This window comes from Protopterus annectens, chromosome 12.part0 (genome assembly GCF_019279795.1).
Source record: "Protopterus annectens isolate FY-2018-M chromosome 12.part0, PAN1.0, whole genome shotgun sequence".
Lineage (NCBI taxonomy): Eukaryota > Metazoa > Chordata > Ceratodontiformes > Protopteridae > Protopterus > Protopterus annectens.
Window position 1 is genome coordinate 1,363,460,604 of NC_056746.1, and position 25,864 is coordinate 1,363,486,467.

Consider the following 25,864-nt stretch of genomic DNA (forward strand, 5'->3'; position numbering starts at 1 on the left):
AGGACAGCTAGAAAGTTTTCTACTATCTAATTTTAAATTTCTTTATTTCATCCGAATTTTTGTTCATTTTTTTCAGTTTTGACAAACTTGATTCCTAATATGTCTTGTTGATTCTAGTAAAATATGCTCCATGTACCTTTTTTATTTTATCAAACCCTTTACATTTCTACCTATTTAAGCTTAATAAAGCTTTACTTGACCCTTTGCCATCCTTGTCATGGTCTCACTCATCCATATTTTATATTTTTATCACAATAAATCATCGCTGTATGAAGGATGTACATATTACACCTTTATCCATTCCCCATCCTGCTTCGCTCATTTCACCAGTACAAGTTTATTACTTTCATTATTAGCAAATAACATATTTCTCAGGCATCCATGTTTCATCACTTCTTCATTTTTTAATTTTCTTTCACAAACATGCATTTGCCATAACCTTCACCCAAGGCATCTCAAATCACTTCTTTAATGCTTTATTTTTTGCCAAACCCATAATCCCCAAAGATATTCACAAATGCCTCATGACTGACAATCAAATGTTCTGTTGTCACATGTAACCAATCATGCATTTTTATTATCCCTTAAAACAGCATCTCTGACTTATTTTACTAGTTACATTTCTTCACTTGGTTTTCTCTTTACTCTACATACCCCCTTCCCTTATCACTTCTTACAAAATTATCTTCGTAAAGATTTATAAATCAGTATTTTCCAGTATTATTGGTCTCCAGTTGTAAATTTTTGTTACTTTTCTTCCACATAAATTTAATCACTCCCGAACACCTTGCATCTTCTTTCCGTTCCTCTACCCACTCAGTCAACATTTCCACAAATGCTTACGTTCCTCTCATGCTCATGCCCGTACAATATCCAGACGTTAAGCCATCCAAGCCTGCTGTTGATTCTTCCTTCCCTCCATTTACGTCGTTCAATTCTTTCATTGAACCTTTACGTCGTTCAATTCTTTCACTGAACCTTTACGTCGTTCAATTCTTTCATTGAACCTTTACGTCGTTCAATTCTTTCACTGAACCTTTACGTCGTTCAATTCTTTCATTGAACCTATATTTTGCTCTATCTGAAATGTTCTTTACTTGGTTCTTCCTTCTTATGCCTAGCAGTACAAATTGCCGAAAGCATTTACATTTTATTATCCCTTTGGCAGCTACCACTCTAACTATCTTACCTTCCCTTTTTTACCTCCTTTTATAAAAAAGGATGACATTTCTTTCTCCTATTAAAAATATTTGTCTATACAATGTCTTATTTTTCTTTATATTTCTCATACTTTTTTTCTATTTCTCTTACTTCCGTCTCTCAACTCAAACTCTCCCATCGTAGTTTTACATTAGCCTTCTCTTCATAGGTTGGTACTAAGCTAATCGGCCCTAGGGCCTATACAAGCCTAGCCATAACAATTCCCTGGCTATTTCTTCCCACACTATTTACTTACCGTACCCCTGTCTAGCAGGGCGACTAACGTGATCCTGGGGTGAATTTCCTCTCATCCAATCGTCAAGCTTCCTTTTAAAGAGGTCCAAAGAGACACTCTGCTTGACATGTATGGGCAGTCTATTCCAGAGTCTGGGGAGTCTCTGGGTCAGAAACCTATCCCTCCAGCACGTTTTGTTCATTGTGGTGACATGGTCTAGATCCCTGAAGCATGTGGCTCTAACGGGATTGGGATTCCTTGGAGCATGTCCAACAGCTCAGGGTTTGACACGGCCTTGTATGTTAAGCAGAGATTACCTCTGAGTAGATGCTATGCCAATAAGTATAGCTGGAGGTTTTTTTAAGACGGTCAGCATAGGGCATCTGCTTTAGGCCTGTGATTCTTTTAGTGAGGTATTTCTGCAGCCTTTCCAGCTGTTCCAGATATCTTGTGAGGTAAATACCGAACAGGGAGTTGTACTCTATAATGGGTCTAATGACAGATGAGTACATAGTGGGACAATGACCTCCATTTTTCTGGATGAAAAGCTCTTAGTGATGAGGTGTGCTACATAGAAGGATTTTGTGACTGTTGTGGCGATGTGGTTATCGAAGGTGAGACCACTGTCCACCTGTGTACCTACGTCTCTTATCACACTTTCGGTGTTTAGTATACTGCCACCTATGTGGTAATTCATGGGTACATGTTTTTTCCCAAAGGGGATAACTATACATTTCTTGGCACTGACCTTGAGCCCATGGCTCTGGCACCAAGCATCTGTTTCTGTAAGGCCCTTTTGTAGAGTATCCACATCATTTGGGGATTCAATAATGGCTCCCAGTTTGCAGTCATCTGCAAACTTTGTTAACCAGAGTCCCTTCGGGTTGGCCTGTACTTCAGAAAAGTAGATGCCAAACAAGAGCAGTCCCAGGACTGAACCCTGAGGTACTCCATTTGTCACTTGTCTGGAGCTGGATTTGGAGTCGGCTACTTTTACAGTGTGGGTTATGTTAGTAAGCCAGTTGGCAACCCATCGAGTGACGTAGGGATTAATGCCCAGCTTAGTAAGTCTGTCTATGAATCCAGAGTGGGGGATGGTGTCAAAGGCCTTGGCGAGGTCCAGAAAGGCTGCGTGGACTGTCTTACCCTCGTCCACGACTCTGCAGACTGAATCGAAGAAGTCAATCATGTTCAGGAGACAAGATCGGCCCTTCACGAGCCCAAACTGGGTGGGGTCTAGTGTTTGAAGGTTGCCAATGTCTTTGTTTATAAGTTCCATCATAATACATTCCATGGCCTTGCAGATCAGGCTCATCAGACTGATGGGGCGGTAATTGCCGGGATCCAAGGTGGATCCCTGCTTGTGGAGTGGGATAACTGTAGCGGAGCGCCACTCAGTGGGCACAAAGCCTGAGGTGAGGCTATGATTAAACATGACACTTAGGTGAGGTGCCAGTTCATTTTGTAGTTCATGTAATACACAGCCCGGGATGTCACCTGGTCCCATGGATGCCGTATTCTTATCTTTGGAGAGTGCGGTTTCCACCGGTGTGATTACTGGAATTTGGCAATCTTTTGGTACTGAGAACCCTCCCTTTTAGGGAGTGAGAGGGGGGTGAAGTTAGCACTAAATCGATCTGCCAGGATATTGGCAATATCCTTGGGATCAGTATATTTAATTCCATTCTGTTGTAGCTCAGAGCAGATCTGTGCATTGCCATTTAGATTCTTGACATAACTATAGAATGCCTTGTGGTTGTCTTTGGAATCTCTGGAAATTTTATTTTCGTAACTAGCTTTGGAGGATTTTATGAGGGATCTCAGCTTCTTACGGAGGCTGGTAAGGGAGTTTTTTGCATCCTTGGATTTTCCTCTTTTCTGCAAGTTTCTTCCTTCTGTTGTATAGTTTGTTTATGGCAGTGGACAACCAGACTGGCTTCCTTTTTTTGTAGGAGAGCATCTTGGTTCTATTTGGGATGGCACGATTCATGCACGAGTGGATGTGCTCGTACAGTGCCTTAGTGTAGGATTCAGCAGTCGAATTTTCAGCTCCTATCTGCATGGGGGTCGTGAAGTTTGACTTTTGACATACTGGAGGTTTCACTGCATTATATAATGCAAACACCACAATATTTAAACCCAACAGCTGCACATACACAAGGTAGGTGCTAAAAGGATGACCCACACGTAACACCACTGCATGTATTTCATCATGCAGCTGATGCAACTATGGCATTCCCTGAATCAGGCACCTATTCATTCTGACTTGAGTAGCATGAAGTTGGCTTTGGAGAAGTTTTTTTTTTTTTTACAAAGGTTTCCTTACTGGGGGGTGGGGGTGGGATGTGGATATCAAGGGTGATTTGCTTATGGTCAGACCTGAGATAGTCCGCTGGTGTGGAGCATCTATCTCCCATGTTGGTAATAACCAGGTCTAGGATATTGGAGCCCTTGGTGAGACAATGGATTAGTTGATCCAGGGTGTTGGAATTTATGAATTCCAAGAACAACTGGGAAAAGGTGTTGGTACCAAAGTAGTTTTCCCACTTAATGGCAGGGTAGTTGAAATCACCCAGTATTAGGGTGTTTGGTTGTATCTTAATATTTTCCAGTATGTTTAGAAAGGTGTACTGAGAATTTTGGGGCATGGTAGTGGATCTGTAGCAAACTACAATTTGGATTGCAGTCTTACCTAGTGTTAGTTGCACCTGGAGAAGTTCAGATTCATTGTGTTGGGCAACTAGCTTGGAGGTGTGAATATCCTTGGTGAATATGGACACTCCTCCACCTCTAGTGTTTCGGTCTTGGGTTTGGTGGCCAAAGTGTGGTAAGAGTTGTAGCCTGGTATTGCGGGTGTGCTCTCTGGAGCCTTGAACCAGATCTCGGTTACTGCACAGATATCGATGTTCTCCATTTTTAGGAGTGCCTCGAGAGAGTGCATTTTGAGGTTTAGACTTCTAGCATTGAGTAGCATTACCTTCAGATTTTGCATGCTTTTATCTGTTACGATGGTGGTTTTGTCCTTTGAACCTTGCCTAAAAAAGGCACTATAGGGGCGGCAGGAGCTTTAGCCAGTAACTTGAATCCCAGGGGCGATAGGTGCGGACAATCTCTGGCAAAGCATTGTGGTTTGTCGATCATGTCATCCCACGCAGACAGATACTGGATCCCCTCTGAATGACACCAGAAGCTTAGCCAATTGTTGAAGTCAATCATTTTGTCCTTATACTGTGGTATCATTCTGGGCGAAGGCAGGATGCTACTCAGGGCTGGAGTCATACCTGCCTGGGCCACATGATCTGAGAGCTCTTCCATGTCTCTTTTCATGTAGTCCAGGGAGGTACGTCTCAAGTCATTCACTCCAACATGGATAATGACAGTCGTATATGTACTTGTTGTGGAGTGACTTGAGTGCATGCGTTATGTGGTGGATCCTGGTACCAGACAGGCAGCTGACTAACTTTCTCCTTGTTCACCCTGGTGAGTGGGACATCAGTGTGCCTGACTATAGAGTCACCTATGACTAAAGTGTTGGGTACGTTGTCTTGCCTTACAGGCTGTTGTTGGTGTTGTGAGCTAGGTGTCACTTTGGTTGTGACTGGTGTTTGTTTGAGTTTCAGCTTCGGAGGTCTTTGTTGCTTGGGCAGGTTAATGTTAAGGGCCTCCGCATATGTGGGTTTAGTGTTGCTATGTGTGGGTGTTGATGGTGTGGGTTTTGAAGGGCTATGTGTTGCTTGAGGTGTAGTGCAGGTGTTAACCTTTACTTTGACTGTCTAGCACAATCTTGTCTGGAGAGAGCTTTGCTTCCAGTTTGGCTATGTAAGTGCATCTCTCGCAGGTTGGAGTGTTGGGTGGTAGGAGGAGAGGGTTGTCTGTGTACATGAGGCAGATGCTGCATTGCCCCAGTATGCCCAAATTCACCAGGTGGACAGGAGAAATCACCAGAAGCTGACCCTTGGACATGCCTGTTTAGGTGCTTTTTTTGTAAAGTACAAGAGCTGTTTTCCCTTACCTTTGCAAGGTACTTTGCAATTATAGGCTGATTAGTGCCTATGATTAATTTCTCCTTATTAACAAGGAGAGTTGAGTGCTTGTATCAGTTTAAGGCTTCCTAGTGCTTTCCAGCAGGTTCTAGAGCAAGTGCTAGTCACAGGGGTTCAGATTTTAGTGCTACTACTGAGAAATCAGCTAGTTCTAAGGGAAAATTTGAAGAGCAAACTTTATGGCACCTGGAATAGTTTAACCATAGCCTCCAGAAAAGTACTTTTAGATTTCACCTTAAAAACACTAGCCATCAGTGTGTTCAACTTTTATAAAATACGTTCATTATTTTGTGCTCCTTCCATAGTCTAATACCTTCTCCCTCGTTTCTTTCCTTTTTTCTTACATCGCCCATTAAAAATCGAGCTGAAATGCACAAAATAAACTTTAATTTTCATACACAAGTACATGCATGCATCTTTATATCTGCAGACACTTTTGCATGAAAACAAAAATTTAAAACATGCAAAGCTGATTCATTTCTTAAACCATCATATTTATTTTTTTGTATCTAAAATCAATTCAACCATTAGTCCTTCCCAGTTGCACTTTTTCTTCACTGAGAGTTATACTTCTTCCATGTTCGCCCTCACTTACATTAGCCATTTCACTTTCTTACTAAATATCGTTTTCTACATATCATCTTTCCTCCCTCTCAATTTCTTTTTCACATACCTGTTTTTCCAGCACAGGACATTCAAACCAAAGATGGCCAGACTCGTTACATTTCATACAAAATGACTGAAGTTTCTAGCAGTTTGGCCTTGCTCCTCATTCTGCCTACATCTTTTTGTACATTCCTGAACCAAATGCATTTCATCCCCACAATAAAACCAAGCTTCCAGTTGGCTGCAATACCCAACAGTTGTGCTTTTTCCTTTTAGTATTGTATTACTTGAGATATGCTGAAATTTCCCATCATGCATATCCAGAGTACGCCACACTAGCCCATACCTCTGTTCGTATGTTGTGATCATGCATTTTATTTATGTCATGCACTTTATCACATATTGCAAAAAAAAAAAAAAAGTTTAAATTCAAGTTCTACTTTGTCTGAAGTTCTGAATTATGCAGTCAGTTTTCTTAACTGCAAGTCAAAGCTCTGAAAATAAAAGCTCTTCCAAGGTGATATGTTATTTCTTTTTTCTATTTCACCCACAAATTTTTCTGCACTTGCAAAAGTCTCAAGTTACTTCACAGAAATCTTCTGATGTCAAATGTATCAAAGGTCTTATGTATTTTAAAGTAAATCCTAATGGCAATATAATAACGTCCGTGACTTCATACATGTCAGCAGTAGCACCACCATCGTCCGTGACTTCGTACGTGTCAACAGTAGCACCAACATGGTCTGTGACTTCATACATGTCAACAGTAGTACCAACATCGTCTGGGACTTCATACGTGTCAACAGTAGCACTAATACCATCCATGCTTCATACTAGTCAATAGTAGCACTAATATCGACCATTACTTCATACCACTCAGTTGCACTAATATTGTCCACGACTTCATACCCGTTAGCAGTAGCTCTGGTTCTATTTCTTAATCTCTCTGCTGGTCTCTTTTTCTGAAGCTGCTGCCCTTCTGCTGTTGACAAAGCCCTCTTCTTACATCGTATGCCGCTTCTTGTTCCTTGCCTTACAGCTCTTACATATGGTTTGTTTTTTTTATTCTTCATTTCTGCTATCCATAGTACCCAGTTGTTGAGGCATATCCTTATCCTTAACACTGTTTACCCCAGCAGCCAACCGTGCCTCTGCACTCTGCTTCTTTGCCACAGTATCAGCTTCATTACCAGACTGACCTCAGTCACAGTATTTCAGTTAGTCTCCTAAACTTCACTTGGGTCTCCTTCCTTCATGAAGTTCTCCAACATCCAGTCTCCAACCCTAACTAGGATTTCATCTTGCTGTAAATTTTCGCTCATAAATTCTCCAGCACAGTGCGTACTTCTTCTGTCATCGTGGAATTCTCCAAGCACTAGTGACAGCCCACATGTGCTACTCTGAGTACAGGAAGTTCCTAGATGCCCCAGTCAAATCTCTCCCAGTCAGTATGACCACCATCTCAAGTCTCCTGACAAGCCTAGTATGGCTAACCTGGTTAACAAAGTATAAATAAACAAATAAATAAATAAACAAAGGCAGAATTCATCCAATATTATACAGGTGTGCACACACATGTATGCATGTATATACATAAATGTCACATACACATGTATACATATGCATATGTACACGTTCGCATGTGACTATATATCTATACAACCACACACGTTTAATATATACACAAATGCACATACATGCAAAGATACACACACATATAATTATATATAAGAGAAAAATGTCTAAACGTTTGAGTGGACATATATACATGTATATATATATTAATGACATATTTTACATACATACACATGCACACAATGCATATTTTACACACAGTGTAAAGTGCCTTTGCAGAAGACAAACTAAATGAAGGCTGATCACACTAAAATCCACACTGGTGTCACCCTAAGCATCTTAGCTACTGCACACTTTACCATGAATGCTAAAAGAATCTCCTTAGCAAGCCTTTGCCAACCTGCCTTCATAAAAGCAAAGACCAACAGAGACATGTCTCTGGACTGTACAGTGGCAGCCTTATGTATATACAGACCCTCTCTGTTGAGATTTGTGGTTCAGATCAGGAACTTCTAAAATAATTCTGAGGATGACCAACTTGTATATGTTAGTACAAAGCAGGGGCTATTTTAAACCTAACTCAGATACATGTCTGAACCAAAACTCTCTCAAAAACAGAACTGTACTTTTGGCTCTACTACTGGGAGTCAGTAAATCAAATGTGCCTCTATAGCAGAACAGATGGAAGGAAAAATGCTAGACTATTTAAGATTTTCTTTATACGCTCTCCTCCTTCTTCTTTCACTTTTGTATCCCCGCCCAAGACCTTGGCCTACCTTCACCCAATTGCTGAGACGGATATTTTTGTCTAGGCAAGATGCCTATGACCCACTTGTTCTTGCCCAGACACCCCTATTGTGTTCCCCAGAGACAGAGAGTTGGATGATAGACAACAGGCCTGCTTGTTGGTCCGGGGGGGGGGGGGGTTGCAGCCTACCTTCCCATCCGATTTCAAGCAGCCCAGAGTCCCTGCCTCCCATGCGTCAACATGGGGGTGAAGGTTGCAGCCTACCTTCCCATCCCATTTCAAGCAGCCCAGAGTCCCTGCCTCCCATGCGTCAACATGCCAGTTTCCCCTGAGCTGCATAGTGGGACTGCGCTGTCAGTGAGAGCTGTGAACTAAACTAGCCGATACCTAGTGCTCCCACCAGGGATCACCCGTGTTTCTAGCCAGAGCTTCTTCCCTTCCTGGCAATGGACACTCAGTCCCATCCACAGCCTGCTCCTACAAGCACCCGAGCCTGGTCACACATTGGACAGTCACAGATGTGGAGCGAACTAGGTTCTCCTCTCTTTTAGCAAGCATCTTGAATTTTCTGACATCATAAATTCAATAAGATATTTCACATTAGACTTTTTTCCAAGGCCCCCAGTTGGATTATGCAGTCTTTTTCTATGGATTTGTGCAGCCTGTTTGAATAGTGTTTACATTCTTCAGTGTTAGGAGCATGGCATGTAAAAGTCTTCATGGGGCTACTTCTCTACCACTGTAAGATTTATCATTTTTGCCATCATTAGTAATCAGACACATAGCAGACAGAAGTCTTAAAAAGAACCGAAGAGAACATACTTCAGGGCAGAAGAATGTACATCAGTGCAGGACACGTAAGGAAGTCATGCACACACCCAGGTCAGTGCTGTCCAACTCACACCTGCACCTTTACAAAAGGGGAACCCACTGCTTCTGGACCTTGAGACCAAAGTAGACACAGGTAAGGCAGGATATAACCCATTACAATTTATACACTCACCCCTCAGGGGCATGTACAATCGATAGTGCTTCTTAGACACGTAAAAAATTCCATAAGGATGCAGAATATGACTAAATGGAAAACGTTTGGATAAAACAACGTCAAAGGAAACAGGTTACACACAACAGGCCTGCTACATATCAGAAAAGGTAAAATATATTTATTTTGCAAAACTCCTGCAAGAAACTTATTCTTATCCAATAGAATATTAAAATGTTTCACTACTGATAGATTTCATGCTGAACAGTTCATTCAAATTCAGCTGTTCAAACACACAAATATATGTTGATAAAATTCTCAAAACAGGAAAAGCATTTAAAGCTGTGCCCACTACTTTTAGCATTCTGATGTCTGAAAACAGCATTCCTGTCAGAATATTATGGGGTACTGGACATAAACTTCTGTACATTAAGTCGTTTACAAATCAAGAGGAAAACTGCCTAGATTATTTACCACAGCACAAGGATTATTATTAGCAAACTATTCTTATTTCACAACCTTAATTAGCTTTATTGAAGTAGCTGCATCAAGACATTAAGATAAAATAAAATAATACAGATTTGTTTAATTCACTATCCAAGAAATTCAGTAGCACAAAGACGTTTGTGTGCAGTTTGGTGCTCTGATGAAGAAAGAGGTAAGCACAAAAACTTTCTTTGGAATGTAAAGGGCTTTGCTGCTGGAGTCTTACACATACTAACTTCTGGCACACTGCGCCTACACATGGACTGCGATTTCTGGCACACTGCACCTACACACGGATTGATTTCTGGTACACTGTGCTTACACATGGATTGATTTCTAGCACACTGCACCTATATATATATGGGCTGTGATTTCTGACACACCAGGCCTACATACAGAGTGACTTCCAGCAACTGGGTTAGAACCCACTACTGGTTTCTACATTTTGATGTGACTGCCTCTGAAGTGGTTAATAAACAAGAAGGGACTTACCCTCACAATCAGAATTTGTTCTAGTGAACTCAGTTTTCCTTGCTTCAACAGATTTTGCTTCCAGAAACAAAATTCCTTTAATCCCCAATGAAGATCTCAACACCATGTGTGTAAGAGTCTGGAAAAAGGATGAAATGCAGCTCTGGAGGAAAAAAAAAAAAGTTGTGTTTAATCCTTCTGCCGTATGACACTCCCTTAAATATCTCCGTTGCTAAATCATAGTCTATCACAAAGTGAGTGCTACAGCTCCTCGCCTCAAAAAACACTAGAAAAATTCAAAGAAGTAGTTCTAATGTAGAACTAGACAGTTTAAATCAAAAGCAGGAATATATGGGGTTAAAGGCTAAAAAAAAATCTAATCTATTCTTCCAATAACACGCACAGAAACATGAAAGTAAAAGAAGGGGGAAGGCATCACGCCTCCGACACCTTTACACCACAAATACATAGTTTAATGGATTATCAACAGATAAGGGAAATGATCCCCATTTGGCAAATGGCATTCCATCTGGCAGTGCAAAACAGAATGCGTCACAACTGCTCTTCAGTAAATGACATCCTTTTCATGTTTATATATTTGCCATAAATATTCCATACATTAACAAAATGGAGAGCGCAACAATGCGCGGGGAGCTCTCCAAATCGTGATCTTTCTAGTGTCTCCTTCTCCTGGTATGAATCTGCTTAAGTTGTAGTAAAAGTTGACGCACAGTTATATCATCACATTTCGCAGCTCTAGATGATTTTATAAACTATAATAATTGCATTTTGAAGTATTTTATTTATTTGTCAACTAGATAAGCCTACAAGACTATTCACGGGCGGCTTGAAGCAAAGTCTGTTTAAAATGACTTTTATTTTAAAGTTAAAGTTAATGTTAAAGACTGTGCAAATGGTGACCAATGGAGCATAGCCAGGTCCCCGGGATCAAGACAATTAGCAACTCATTCTCTTAACCGCTTTGTACTAAGTTACTAATGTGTTACTTTTCCCTCCTCAAATACAAAAACGCATTCAAGTATAAAGACAAACACAAGCTGTACTTATGCTGCCTAAAGGACAGTAGTGTAAGACAGTTGCAAAAACCACCATACTATATTTACAACAAAATTTAACAGTACACAGTAAAGTAATTAAGTGCTTTCATCTCAAAATATCCAGGGACTTTGTCAGAACCAGCCTAACAAGTAAATGATTTCCTGTTTTTTTATACACTTCATAAAACCAATTAAAAATAAAGTATGCAAAACTCAGTGTGCGAGTAGACCAAACTACTACATACTTTCATGTTGAGAGAGTACATGGAATAGCAGATACCTCAAAAGATAAAGAAGTCCCCTAGCAGATCAGATATGTGAGATTCTGCACCCACATGGATTCTTCTGTGCAGTACAATGTCCCACATGTATGAACTTTAACTTACTACTTAACTTGTTCTGGTCAACGATGCCTTGCACGGGAAAAACTGAGCATGAAAGGCCACACTGACTAAGGCAGCACACCCCAACGACTAAGGCAGCACACCCCAACATCTGCACTTTATGTACTACAAATTTCCACTGAGCACCCAGTTTTTTTTTAAAAACTTATAAACCAACATGTGCATGCAGTCATATTTCAGACTCTTTTTAGATAAAGAGGATTCGATGAAAACTCAACACTGGAAGTCTGCATTACTACAGAAACTATAACACAAAAAACAAATACAACTGTGTATGTGCATGCTTGTCCCCACACAATCTGTTACAGCACAGGGACAATCACTATTGCTTTTGAACATTACGAGAATAAAACAAATAAAAGAAAGCAGTCCGTAACAGCACATTAAGGTCTTATATGTCATGTGGTGTTTCCAGCCCTTCTGACATGCTGCAGCCTACCATACACGCTCTAGGGACCTAAACCTCGTCACCACAATAAACAGAACATGCTGGAGGGATAGATTCCTGTCCCAGAGACTTCCCATACTCTGGAACAAACTACCTATCTATATCAAACAAAGCTCCTCATTAGCACTCTTCAAGAAAAATCTTGATGATTGGTTGGGAGATAGAAAATTCACCCCGGGGATCACTTCTGTGGCTCTGCTCGACAGTGGCACAGGAAAATAATTTTCTTGGGTGGCGAAAGCCAGGGTACATTTGGCTAGGCTTATATAGGCCCTAGGGCCAATAGCCTAATACCTACCTATGAACCTATGAGTCAGCAAGATAAGCGAAATAGCAAGCAAAAGGTACACGTGCGCTGTATGGCCTATTCTAAGATGAGGGGGGGTCCTCAAATATACTATCACAGTGTACAAAAATATCTGATATATCCTGCTTGTTTGCAAACAAGAATATGAACATGGAACTATTTTTAGGTTTACAAAAGGCCTTTTATTTTTCTGGTATAGCTAAGGTTTTCACAGTGCAAATGTAGTAGCTTTACTTTTGGAGGACACTAATCATTCCCTGTTTGTACAAGGTAGAACGAGACTTCACAGCATTATACCTTAAACCTCCTGTAGTGGAGGCCCATGGAATATATGCAAATGACCACAATAAGGACATACCTGCCTACTCCTTCCCATGCTGTGCTCTCTGTCCCCTAGACATGTCCACTTTAGTATGCCAATGGTCATTTTACTGCATCAGTCAGGAGCAGAACTATATTTTTTTCACTTAAAACAATGGATTCAAGTGATTATTTGCAGAAACTGAGGTCTAATGCAATGGATTTACAAACTTCAGTAGTCTGTTTGTTGTGGCAAACAGAAAACTGGAGTTGCAAACAGAATACCCGAGTTTGTAAAGTCATTTCCAGACTATCAGATCAGTGTTTATTTTTTCAGATACTCTAGGAAAAAAAAAAAAACATATGTAGGTGGCAATGCTGGGTTGAGCTACAAACAGGGATTGAAAAGCAGAGTCGATGTCAAAATATTACAGTTCGTGATGTGAGAAGCTAAAGCAGTTGTAGCACTACAGACTGCAACAACACAACTTGAATTTTATTCACAGGCTGACGAGTGTACCACTCAACTGCTCTGCATCTGGCATAGCACTCCAGTTATGTAGATTTCATAACCGAGCAGCTAAGACTCCAAAAGCTAGGCAATGAATTGCCATCTTTAAGCTGGTTTTGAAAACTGTGACATCATCGGTTCCCCACCCTGGTATCCGCATACCTTGGGCCCAATGCTCTGCATGAGACTCCAGACTACAACAGACGCATACTGGTGGTGTCGCTACTCTGTTAACAGCACTATCCTGCTTGCTTTCATCTCAAGCTCAGTGAGGCTGTCAGTGAATGTGACGCACGTTAGAATGCTTAGCACAGACACTTGCGTTACAAAGAGGGCACTGTTCCTCAGTTATACCCTCAAGGACAGTACTGCTTTTCCGAATCACTCTGGCCTTGACACCAGCTCTCAAAAGCCAAAAAAAATATATCTTACCAGAACTATACCACAAGTTTATCATGCAATTTTGGAAAGGTTAAGTTTATAACAAGCAAGTGAAGACAAAAGTTATGAAAAAAAAAGAGAAATGCTGCCTTAACCTAAAGGTAACAGAAAGAGTAGCAAACCACCTGACACTCACTACTGTGACACAAGCTTATAACAGCAAAGTTATTAAATGGTGGACAGACCTGAGGATTCATTGAGCCTGACTAAACACAAGATCAAGGAATTAGAGAATCTATGATCCCCCCCCATATGCAAGTTTTACTTCCAAATGCAACATCAGGAAAAACAATAATTAAAGTTCAAGATAAGCTTTATTGTGAGTTGTGTGTAACAAAGCTTTTTTTTTAATAATGCAGGCAACTAAATAAGGTCAGTCATATTACTAAACCAAAGTTAAATAAAATACACAAGCAGCAACTGTTCAAGATAAAACATAAATAACAAGTTTTGATTAAAAGGATCCCTGGTTTACAAAATAAGAACATCAATATTTACTTTCCACTAATAATGTGTGCTCTATAAACAAATACTGTGGTAAAAAAATGTACTTAAACTCAAATCTTCCTGTACCATGGATAACAGTCTTACACAAAGAACCCCCCCCCCCCCCCCACACACACACACACAGTCTCTAATGAAAAATTGGTTGAGAAAGGATTTGTACTGAATTACTGGGAAAACATCTTTTACAATTCTCAGACACAAAAGGGATAAAATGAGTTGATAATTAAATTACAGGCTGGACAGTTTAAAATCCATACCTGGGAATACACTTTAAAAAAAAAGGGCAACACACACACACACACACACACACACACACACACACGCACACCTGTTAAGTATACTGTCACAGCTTCCACCATGCAAGATCAACCATTTCGGGTCTAGAGGACTACAACAAGCAAATCAGAAAGGCCTTAAACAGGCTACCCACAGTTACAGCACATCTTGATAAGTTCTTTGAGACAAGAAAGATTACAGGCAGCCTGGTAATAAATAGGGTTACTCCTAAGATAAATGACGGAAGCAAACAACAAAAGGCTTACATGTTAGTGGTCCTATGAGCAGAGGAGGGCCTCATGGCTCCATTGTGGGGCTCGCATTACTCACTCAAATTCATGTTCTCAAGCTTTCCAATACAAAACAATCATTGGCTTTCTATGTATGCACACAAGTGTAACATATCTGATTTTGTACATCACAAAATGACTTCATACAGATAAATCAATATTTGGCTGATGCTGGGGGTGTCAGGTGACTTCCTAGCTAGAAAATGGATACCTTTTCCAAGGCGGGTTCAAGTTTTAATTTGGCCAGTGTATAACTGGCCCTAAAAACAGTTTCTCGTGTATGGGTAATATAATCAAAATGGAATAAGAAGTTTTACTTCCCTGCTTTAAGTCTACCCCACTGGACAAGTAATTGTTAACTTTATTCAAGAGGATGTCACTTGCCATTGCTGAGGTAGAGATTTACCTCTCTACACTTCTCAAACAATAACAGAAGCTCTCTTTTTTAGAGAATCAGGTACACAGTTTAACTTCTCAGGTTCAAATTATAAATCATGAAATGCTGGAAGACATACAACTGTTCACTCACGGTTAACAAGCATGTTATAGGAGTGCCTGGAACTAAGTATTCTAACCGGTAGCATTGCACAGTATTCACTCAGGGTTAACAAGCATGTTATAGGAGTGCCTGAAAGTATTCTGACCGGTAGCATTGCACAGTGTTCACTCAGGGTTAACAAGCATGCTATAGGAGTGCCTGAAAGTATTCTAACCGGTAGCACTGCACAGTATTCACTCACGGTTGACAAGCATGTTATAGGAGTGCCTGAAAGTATTCTAACCGGTAGCATTGCACAGTATTCACTCAGGGTTAACAAGCATGTTATAGGAGTGCCTGAAAGTATTCTGACCGGTAGCATTGCACAGTGTTCACTCAGGGTTAACAAGCATGCTATAGGAGTGCCTGAAAGTATTCTAACCGGTAGCACTGCACAGTATTCACTCACGGTTGACAAGCATGTTATAGGAGTGCCTGAAAGTATTCTGACCGGTAGCACTGCACAGTGTTCACTCAGGGTTAACAAGCATGTTATAGGAGTGCCTGAAAGTATTCTAACCGGTAGCATTGCACAGTGTTCACTCAGGGTTAACAAGCATGCTATAGGAGTGCCTGAAAGTATTCTAACTGGTAGCATTGCACAGTATTCAGTGAGCTGACTTTTGACATACTGGAGGTGTCACTGCATTATATAACGCAAATACCACAATATTTAAACCCAACAGCTGCACAGACACAAGGTAGGTGCTAAAAGGATGACCCACACATAACGCCACTGCATGTATTTCATCATGCAGCTGATGCAACTATGGCATTCCCTGAAACAGGCACCTATTAATTTTGATTGAAGATTATTATAATGAACTCTGTAGTCTTATGCAGCAAATCGGAGAGCCCCAAAAAGAAATTTGTAGAAATTACCCGGCTGCTTTAATAGACTCTGCAATACTGATGGTAAAGACAGATGAAAACAGAAGTACGCTTTTACCAACAGTGTAAGCACAGCAATGCTTAGCCAAACTAGATGGAGCCTTATCAATAAAATACACTATCTGAAAATGGAACACACTAGGAGATGAGCAGTAAAAAGGGTGCCAAGATCTATGCATCAAAACGTGCATAATGTAGTCCTTAAAATAAATAAATAAATAAAAACAGCACAAGGATGCACAAAAACGGAATTCCAATTCAAAAACAAAGATGATAAAAAAGGAGCTTATTCAAAAAATGCCACCCCCAAAAAATAAATTCAGTTTGCATTTCTTTTTGGATTCTTTCCAGGGGCGCAGCCTTAATCAGGACAAAGTCATCTACATACAGTATGCAGGAACTACATCATGAGGCAGTTCATTAGGCAATATTGGGCCTACTTACTGCACTACTGCTCAATGAAAGACTTTAACCACGAAATTAACTGCGATGAACCTCCTACTTACTGTCCGACAGATTCCATACGGGAAGTAACTCTAACCATGTGGCAGGGCAACAATGAAAGCCAATTCTCTTAAACCTGTAAAGAAACAAAAACGTATCCACTCATTCTAAGATCCTTTTCATGTCACTGCATCTATTAGTTCCAACAGTTTAACATAAATGTAAAATATTTCAAAAATTTACACAACAGGACTAAATTTTGTCTCCACTGCCTACATTCTGCCCTCATCTCTTTTCTCCTTCACAGCTGATGTATCCGATGGTAGTAATGGTGGTTTGAATGTCCAGAGCACTAAGCACTACTTGGCAGCCCAATGTGCCTGCTGGTGGGGTCAGCAGTACTAGGTGACATGACAGCAGCCCCCACCCAAGACAGGCAAAGTAACATCAGATACTCCACTTTCTCAGAGCAATAAAGCTGTTAGCTGAACTTGGGTCATTTGGGTCACAGTCAGGGTTTATCCTTCTATTCTATGCAACTTGTAACAGCAAGACTAAACTTTACTATGGCCTTGCAGTCATATGACGAAGACAGGTGTCGTAACATTATGGAGAGGTATGAGAACAGCAGAATTCTCTCGAACATAAATGAGGCATTAAAAAATGTGAGCTGGTGGTATGAAGATGATAGGGATTGCTAGCTTGAAGACAAAAGATGAGGTTGGGGCTACTTTGAGTTGCACCACTATACCCCCCCACCAAAAGTCAAGAATATTTCAAACAATTTCCACGGTGCTTTCCCTTTCAACTCCCACACAAAGAAAGTTCATGACATCTCATTATACACATGCAGGCTGGAAAAGAAATGCCGATATCCCAAATGAGGAAAAGGTAATTTTTGGATTGTCACATGTTGTAATAAATACTTTGATATCACAGATGTATCGGAGGTGGGTTCAAATTGTTCTATCATGGTGTCCATGGGAGAAGAAATGGGTAAGGTTTATCCTAAAGTAACAGTATGCCAAGAGTGTTTTGGAGGTAAAAAGAGTGTCGGATACCGTGATGTTTACAAAGCTGGAAATTGATGGTGTAATGATGAATGTTGTTAGTGCATATGCTCTGCAAGTTGGCTGTGCGATGGATGAGAAAGAAAAATTTTGGAGTAAGTTGGATGAAGTGTTGAGTGTACCCAAGGATGAGAGACTGGTGATTGGAGCAGATTTCAATGGGCATATTGGTGAAGGGAACAGAGGGGATGAGGAAGTGATGGGTAGGTAGGGTGTTAAAGGAAAGGAATGCAGAAGGTCAGATGGTAGTGGATTTTGTGAAAATGGTAGACATGGCTGTGGTGAATACGTATTTTAGGAAGAGGGAGGGCATAGGGTAACGTACAAGAGTGGAGGAAGATGCACACAGGTGGAATATATCCTATGCAGGAGGGCCAGTCTGAAGGAGATTGGAGACTGTAAAGTGGTGACAGGGAAAGTGCAGTTAGGCAGCATAGAATGGTGGTCTGTAGGATGACGTTGGTGATCAAAAAGAGGATGAAGCGTATGACAGCAGTGCCAAGGATAAAATGGTAGAAGTTGAAAAAGGGCGATTGTGACATGAAATTCAGGGAAGAATTGAGACAGGCACTGGGTGGCAGTGAAGAGTTACTGAATAGCTGGGTAACTACAGCAGAGCTGGTAAGGGAGACAGCTAGAAAGGTGCTTGGTGTGACATCTGGACAGAGGAAGGAGGACAAGGAGACCTGGTGGTGGAATGAAGAAGTACAGGAGAGTATACAGAGGAAGAGGTTGGCAAAGAAGAAGTGGGATTGTCAGAGATGAAGAAAGTAGACAGGAGTATAAGGAGATGAGGTGCATGGCAAAGAGAGAGGTGGTGAAGGCTAAGGATAAGGCATATGGAGAGTTGTATGAAAGGTTGGACACTAAGGAGAGAGAAAAGGACCTGTACAGATTGGCTAGACAGAGGGACCGAGCTAGTAAAGATGTGCAGCAGGTAAGGGTGATAAAGGATAATGAGGGAAATGTACTCACAAGTGAGGTGAGAGTGTTGAGCAGATGGAAAAAAAAAAAAAAAAAGAGTGCTTTGAGGGGCTGATGAATGAAGAGAATGAGAGAGAGAATGTTGGATGATGTGCGGATAGTGAATCACGAAGTGCAATGGATTAGCAAGGAGGAAGTAAGTAAGCTATGAAGAGGATGAAGAATGGAAAGGCTGTTGGTCCAGATGACATACCTGTGGAAGCATGGAGGTGTTTAGGTGAAATGGCAGTGGAGTTTTTAACTAGATTGTTTAATGAAATCTTGGAAAGTGAGAGGATGCCTGAGGAGTGAAGAAAAAGTGTTTTGGTACCGATTTTTAAGAATATGGGTGATGTGCAGAGCTGTAGTAACTACAGAGGATAAAATTGATCAGTCACAGCATGAAGTTATGGGAAAGAGTAGTGGAATCCAGGCTAAGAAGGGAGGTGATGATTAGTGATCAGCAATATGATTTCATGCCAGGAAAGAACACTACAGAGGCGATGTTTGCTCTGAGATTGTTGAAGGAGAAGTACAGAGGAGGTCAGAAGGAGTTGCACTGTGTCTTTGTGGACTTGGAGAAAGCATATGACAGGGTGCCTAGAGAGGAATTGTGGTACTGTATGAGGAAGTCTGGAGTGGCAGAGAAGTATGTAAGAGTGGTACAACATATGTAAAAGGGCAGTGTGACAGTGGTGAGGTATGTGGAGGGAGTGACTGATGGGTTTAAGGTGGAGGTGGGATTACATCAAGGATCAGCTCTGAACCCTTTCTTATTTGCAATGGTGATGGACAGGTTGACAGATGAGATCAGACAGGAGGCCCCATGGACTATGATGTTTGCAGATGATATTATGATCTGTAGTGAGTAGGGACGAGGTTGAGGAGACCCTGGAGAGGTGGAGATATGCTCTAGAGAGGAGAGGAATGAAGGTCAGGAGGACTAAGACCGAATACATTTGTGCGAATGAGAGGGAGGTTAGAGGAATGGTGAGGATGCAGGGAGTAGAGCTGGCAAAGGTGGATGAGTTTAAATACTTGGGATCAACAGTTCAGAGTAATGGTGTGTGTGGAAGAGAGGTGAAGAAGAGAGTACAGGCAAGGTGGAGTGGGAGGAGAAGAGTTTCAGGAGTGATTTGTGACAAACGGGTACCAGTCAGAGTGAAAGGGAAGGTCTACAAGAGGGTAGTGAGACCAGCTATGTCATATGGGGTGGAGACGGTAGCACTGACAAAAAGGCAGGAGTCAGAGCTGGATGTGGCAGAATTAAAAATATTAAGATTTGCACTTGGTGTGATGAGGAAAGATAGGATTGGGAATAAGTATATTAGAGGGTCAGCCCAGGTTGGACGGTTTGGAGACAAAGCCAGAGAGGTGAGATTGCATTGGTTTGGACATGTGCTGAGGAGGGATGCTGGGTATATTGGGAAAAGGATGCTAAGGATGAAGCTGCCAGATAAGAGGAAGGCCTAAGATAAGGTTTATGGATGTGGTGAGAGAGGACATGCAGGTGGTTGGTGTAACAGAGCAAGATGCAGAGGACAGGAAGAAATGGAAACAGATGATCCACTGTGGTGACCCCTAACAGGAACAGCCAAAAGAAAAAGAAGATATCACTAGCAAGCCTGTTAACATTTTTCCACCTCTGACTAAAGCTTTCTTGCAAGTCCCAGTGACTCCTGACTGCCTTCCAGAGAAGTTTAGATTGGCCCAGCAATGGAGCTTGTGTCTTCATCTTAACAGAACCATTTTGGCAAGGCCAAAGGCAAGCCATTCGAGCTTACAGATGACTGACTATGAATTTACTCGTAGGCAAAAGTTAAAAGTAGAAATTAAGAGACAATTTGAATAAGAAAACTGAAGTCTAAAGGCTGCCTTTTGAATGGCACAAAGTGTTCACAACAGTCTCTTTAATATACAGCCATCAATACACATGATAAAATGAGTCTCTATTTACCTACATAGAGCTATACATATTCTTCATCTTCAACCTCCCCATTTTCTACATGGAGTTGGTGTGTCAGGTCAACGGTCACCTTTTCCCTCTATTCAGTGCCACTCTCTTACCTTCGTCGACACTCATGCCTGACTGTCATTGGTTCTCTCACACAATCCATCCACTTATTTGCTCTTGCCTTCTTCCTGTCTGTCCAAAATCTTCAACAGATTGTCAATGCTATTCTGACTTCTGTTTGGATGTCCTCATTTCTTCATCTGCCTCACAGTGTGTGTCCTACCACCTGTCTAAGGCATTTCATTTCCTCATCTTTAGCTTCCTCAATTGCTCTGCCGTTACTGCCCAAGTTTCTGTACCATATAGCAGTACGGGTCGCATCAGTGTTTTGTACACCCCTTAATTTTCAGCTTCTTTGGCATTCTTCTGTCATTGACTACGCCTGACCCTGTGCCAGTTGGCTGCAGCCTCTGATTCTAACTTTGACCTCCTCATTTACAGTTCCCCTTCTCCTCAACTACCCCTCCCAAACACCTGAGGCAGTTGTTCTACTATTTTCCCTTCTGTCTCAATTCTCGGTTCCTTCCAATTTCCTCCATTTGCTGCTATTACAAGTTTCTTATCTGTACTTAGTTTTATGCTGTGTATACTCAAATTTGCATTCCCTTCCCCTATTCTTTGCTGAACTTCTTGCTTAGAGTCTGCCTGTAACACCATATCATCTGCATACAGCAACTTTGTTGATCAGTCTCCTCCGACCTGCTTGTTAATGCAGTCCATCACCAGTATGAACAACAAAGGGCTCAGAACTGAACCCTGATGCAGACCCACTCCCACTGTGAACCCCTCTGACACACCAAACACTGTTCGTACTCGAGTCAATGGGTCCTTGTACATAGCTTGCACTAATTCTACCAATGTTTCAGTGACTGTGAACTACTGCAGGACTGTCCAGATACACTTTCTTGGGACCTTGTCATATGTTTTTCCTAAATCTAGGAATGTCCAAGTGAATTCTTTCCTCGTCTCTAGCTTCTTCTCAATTATATGTCTCACTGCACACATCAGGTCAGTTGTGCTGCATCCTGACCTGAATCTGAACTACTCACCTCCCATCTTAATTCCTACTACTCTGTGTATTCATTTATCAATCGCCATCTTCAGAACTTTCAAGTAATGTGATAGAAGTTTGCTACCTCTGTTCTGTCCACAATTGTGGAGGTCCGCTTTGTTCTTGAACAATGGCACTATTATGCTTACTCTCCAGTCATCTGGGATATGGCTTTCCCTCCACATTGCTATAGTACCCTCAGGAGCTCTTTCTCCCCATCTCACCCAGAATCTTTATCATATCTGCTGTGACCTCATCTGTGCCTGCCGCTTTCCTCAACTTAAAATTTTCCTTAGTGCTGTTCTTCCTTCTTCTAGGGTGGGCTCCTCCTCTTCTCTCACTGTAGGCCATGTCTGGAGCAGTACAACTTCTGTGGGGTTTTCTTCATTTAGAAGCTGCTGGAAGTACTCCTTCCATCTGCCTTTGCAGTCATGTGGACTCATAAGCAGGTTGTCGCGGGCACCCCTTATGAAGGGTGTCTAATCTTCTTTATCTTTCTGTCTTTGCCTCGCAACCTGATGCATAGTTTCTTTGTGCCATCAACCGAGTCAAATTCCAGAAGCTGGTAGAATGCCCCTGATGCCTTGATCGTTGCTACTGCAACTCCTTTCTTAGCATCTGTTAGCCAACCAGTATGCCTTCTTAACCTCATCCACCTTTTCTATCTCCCGCTTTTTCCTGTACTCCTTTCTTTTGATCACTTCCTGGAGTTTTGCTTTCCACCACCAGCTTTCCTTATGTACCTTATTTCCATACTTGGCTCAGCCACATATATGTTCTGTAGTCCTGATGCATGCTGTTTTGAGGTGCTACCATTCTTCTTTGACTCAACCTATTTCCTCTTACGCTTGAGGTACTTGAGCCCGGAGTAATTCCTTAAACTGTTGTGCTTTCTCTCCAGTCAACTTCCAGGTCTTCAGCCTGGTCTCTGCTGACTTTAGAGCCTTCTCCAACCACTGCTTACAGCTGACTGTGGCAACCAGTGGTTTATGCTGTGGGCTGTCTGTTTCACTGGGGATGACTTTGCAATCACTGTTTCTACCCCACTGCTTTTCCTTACTAGGAGGAAGTCTACCCAAGTTGCACGTTGGCCAAACTTGCACGTGGACCATCTGTCTGGACCATGTACTGGTTGCCATCAAGCCATTTGCCAGACAGAAGTTTAGAATGGCCTCTTCTTCTTTACTCCTGCTGCCCCACCCATGAGGACCTAGCAGTCCTCATATCCGGTTCTGTCTGTCCCAATATGTACATTCAAGTCACCCATTATCAACACCAATTCATGTTGCCCTAGATCCTGTAACTGCTGACTGAGTGCACTCTTTTCCTCACTATCACAACCCCACTGTTGGGCATAAACTGAGATTATGAATGCCGCCCTATAATTACACTGGAGTCTGACTGTCACAAATTCTGATGACATTCTTCACTGCTTTCTGAAGTCTCTCCCTCACCATTGTTCCCGCAGTTTTAAAAAAACATACAAAACATTTTAATAAATAGCCCATTCTCCAAGCCTCATGACAACCTTGAGTAGTGCGTTATTTCTACAAATGAGACCCATCCTCTCAGGCATTACTGCTTACTTATGACACCATGTAACACATTCCTATTGAAATGATTAAGAAATGGCCTACACTCAAAAGGAGGAATAGCTTTCCCTGACCTAGATCTATACTCCATCTCATCTATAATTAAAACTATATCATTATTAATAGATTACTTATACTCTGCAAAATGGAAAAAATACTGGGAAATAATTAGTATGGATCTAATTACAAAACCTCAGTCATATAAAACAGATATCTTAAACAACCCAATTTTGTGGATAATAAAAGATTTCTTCACCATATATATTACAACGATACATCCAACTAATTATACATTACGTATTATTACCATCTTTAGTAATTTTATATATAAACATTCAATGTATAAAGAATGGATTTTCTTATTATACCATATAACATATACACAAGGTATAATTTCATCATCCGACCTGAATAAACCATTACTACTTAAACAGAAAAAATAACATTCTGGTTTCAGATGATATTAGGTAATAAAGTTAAAAATATACATATTTTGATACAAGAATTTGAATTGATAGATAGCTTTGGTTGGAGATTCAGGCCTATAGACACTTTCTCTCTAACAAACGATCTATTATCCCCTATAGTTCGGGAGTGCATTCCTATATTAGACTATTTAGTATTGAATATTCAACAGAAAGCTTCCACTAAAGGTAAACTTTCCTGCATTTACAAAATCATTAGAGAAGAAACTTATAGTTGTTCAGACAATTATTGGAACTACTTCTCACATTATTGGAACTACTTCTCACATTATTGGAACTACTTCTCTTCCATCAATAATGAAACGCCTAATGAACAAGACAAAAAGTACATACTAGTATCAGCGCTAAAACAACTTCCTCACTTAAATGGAAGCTTTACACCTGGACATTTTTGTACAGGTCTTTCTCTACACCACAAGTGATGAGTAAAATTAATAAAAAAGATAACTTGTGTAAGAGATGCAATTTAGAGATGAATGCTGACTGACCTCATATGTTTTTTGATTGTACAGAGTTAAAAGTCTATTGGAAATATGTCAACAACTTTTTACAAGCCTTATTTACTGACAATTTTACCATATCTAGATCCTTAATTCCTTTCAACACACCCATACATAAATGTGTTAAAAAATTAAACTTCTTCTACTGTGGTCAATTCTAGCGGTGGCTAGAAAAATTATCACTAGAAACTGGATTTCAGAATTCTACAGAATTTAAAAATGGTCTGGTTAATGTATGTCACTTAGAACTTATGACAATTAAATCACAAACATATAGAAAAACGTTTTCCTACAATATGTGGGTTGGCTTACAGAAATGGTTAGAAAAATAACTTATTTTATGAAAAATTAATGTGTGTATATATTTATGAAATTTAAAAGTGGATGTCTTGTAAATAATTTAGTTACTTTTGTGACTGTTAAATGTTTATATAACCATTGTCAATTAAACATAAGAGTTATCTAGTTAATTTGGTTAAATGTTAAAAATCAATAAAAATGTTTTGAAAGAAAAAAAAAAGAAACAAGAGGCACGATGTGGACTTAGTTCAAGATACTCACTCCAGGTGCATCACTGGACACCTTCCCATGGCATATGCATCCACAAAATCCAGATCCTACACTAGAAAACACAAATCTAATTGCAGTGATTTTTTTCTTTCCTTCTTAATGACTAAACTAACCTCCCCATGGCATATGCATCCACAAAATCCAGATCCTACACTAGAAAACACAAATCTAATTGCAGTGATTTTTTTCTTTCCTTCTTAATGACTAAACTAATCCCTTACAAATGGATCCCTTCTGTGTGGAAAGCAGAATTTCAAACCTGAAGACAAATTTACTGATTTAGCCAAGATCCACATATGTACGAGACTAGTGCAAGGGTCATGTCAACCACAATGGTTACATTATAGCGTACAACATAGTACTGCACCAGCAGTCTATCAGGTCATGAAATACAATCATTCCCTGCTGGCACTAACACCTTACAAGACCAGCTATCATGTTTTAATTCAGTTCCTTACCTCTTTGGACCCACCTGTATATACATGAACACAAAATTATAAATGTACTGTATGACATATGTTGTCCATTTCAATATTTTGACATAACAGAGAATGACGGTATTCATATATCCCCTCAATTACCTTCATTAATTCTCCTACTTTTCTACTCCATCAGCCTGAGTTAACCTGGTTCTTGAATTTCATTACCTAGGTCTGGTTTCTCAAACCGTAATGTGGTTTCCCAGTAAATTATCAACTGCCACAAATGTTGGCTCCCATAACTGCCCTCATAAATAAGGAGATACCAAGTTACAAATTTCCATCCTTCCAAAACTGAATGTCACAACAGATACCAGCCTCAACTATCCAACAGAACCACTCTAGAACATTCAAAAAACTTATGGTAGCTCAAACTGGC

The 25,864-nt window shown here is 40.6% G+C and overlaps 1 long non-coding RNA gene across 1 annotated transcript in view; it reads right to left on the reverse strand.

Moving 5' to 3' along the window:
- LOC122817204 overlaps positions 1 to 25,864 on the reverse strand; it is a 369,761-nt gene that overhangs the window by 321,195 nt on the left and 22,702 nt on the right. The window contains exon 2 of the long non-coding RNA XR_006367166.1: positions 10,368 to 10,509. This is a non-coding gene — a long non-coding RNA (uncharacterized LOC122817204). The remainder of the gene's footprint in view (positions 1 to 10,367; positions 10,510 to 25,864) is intronic.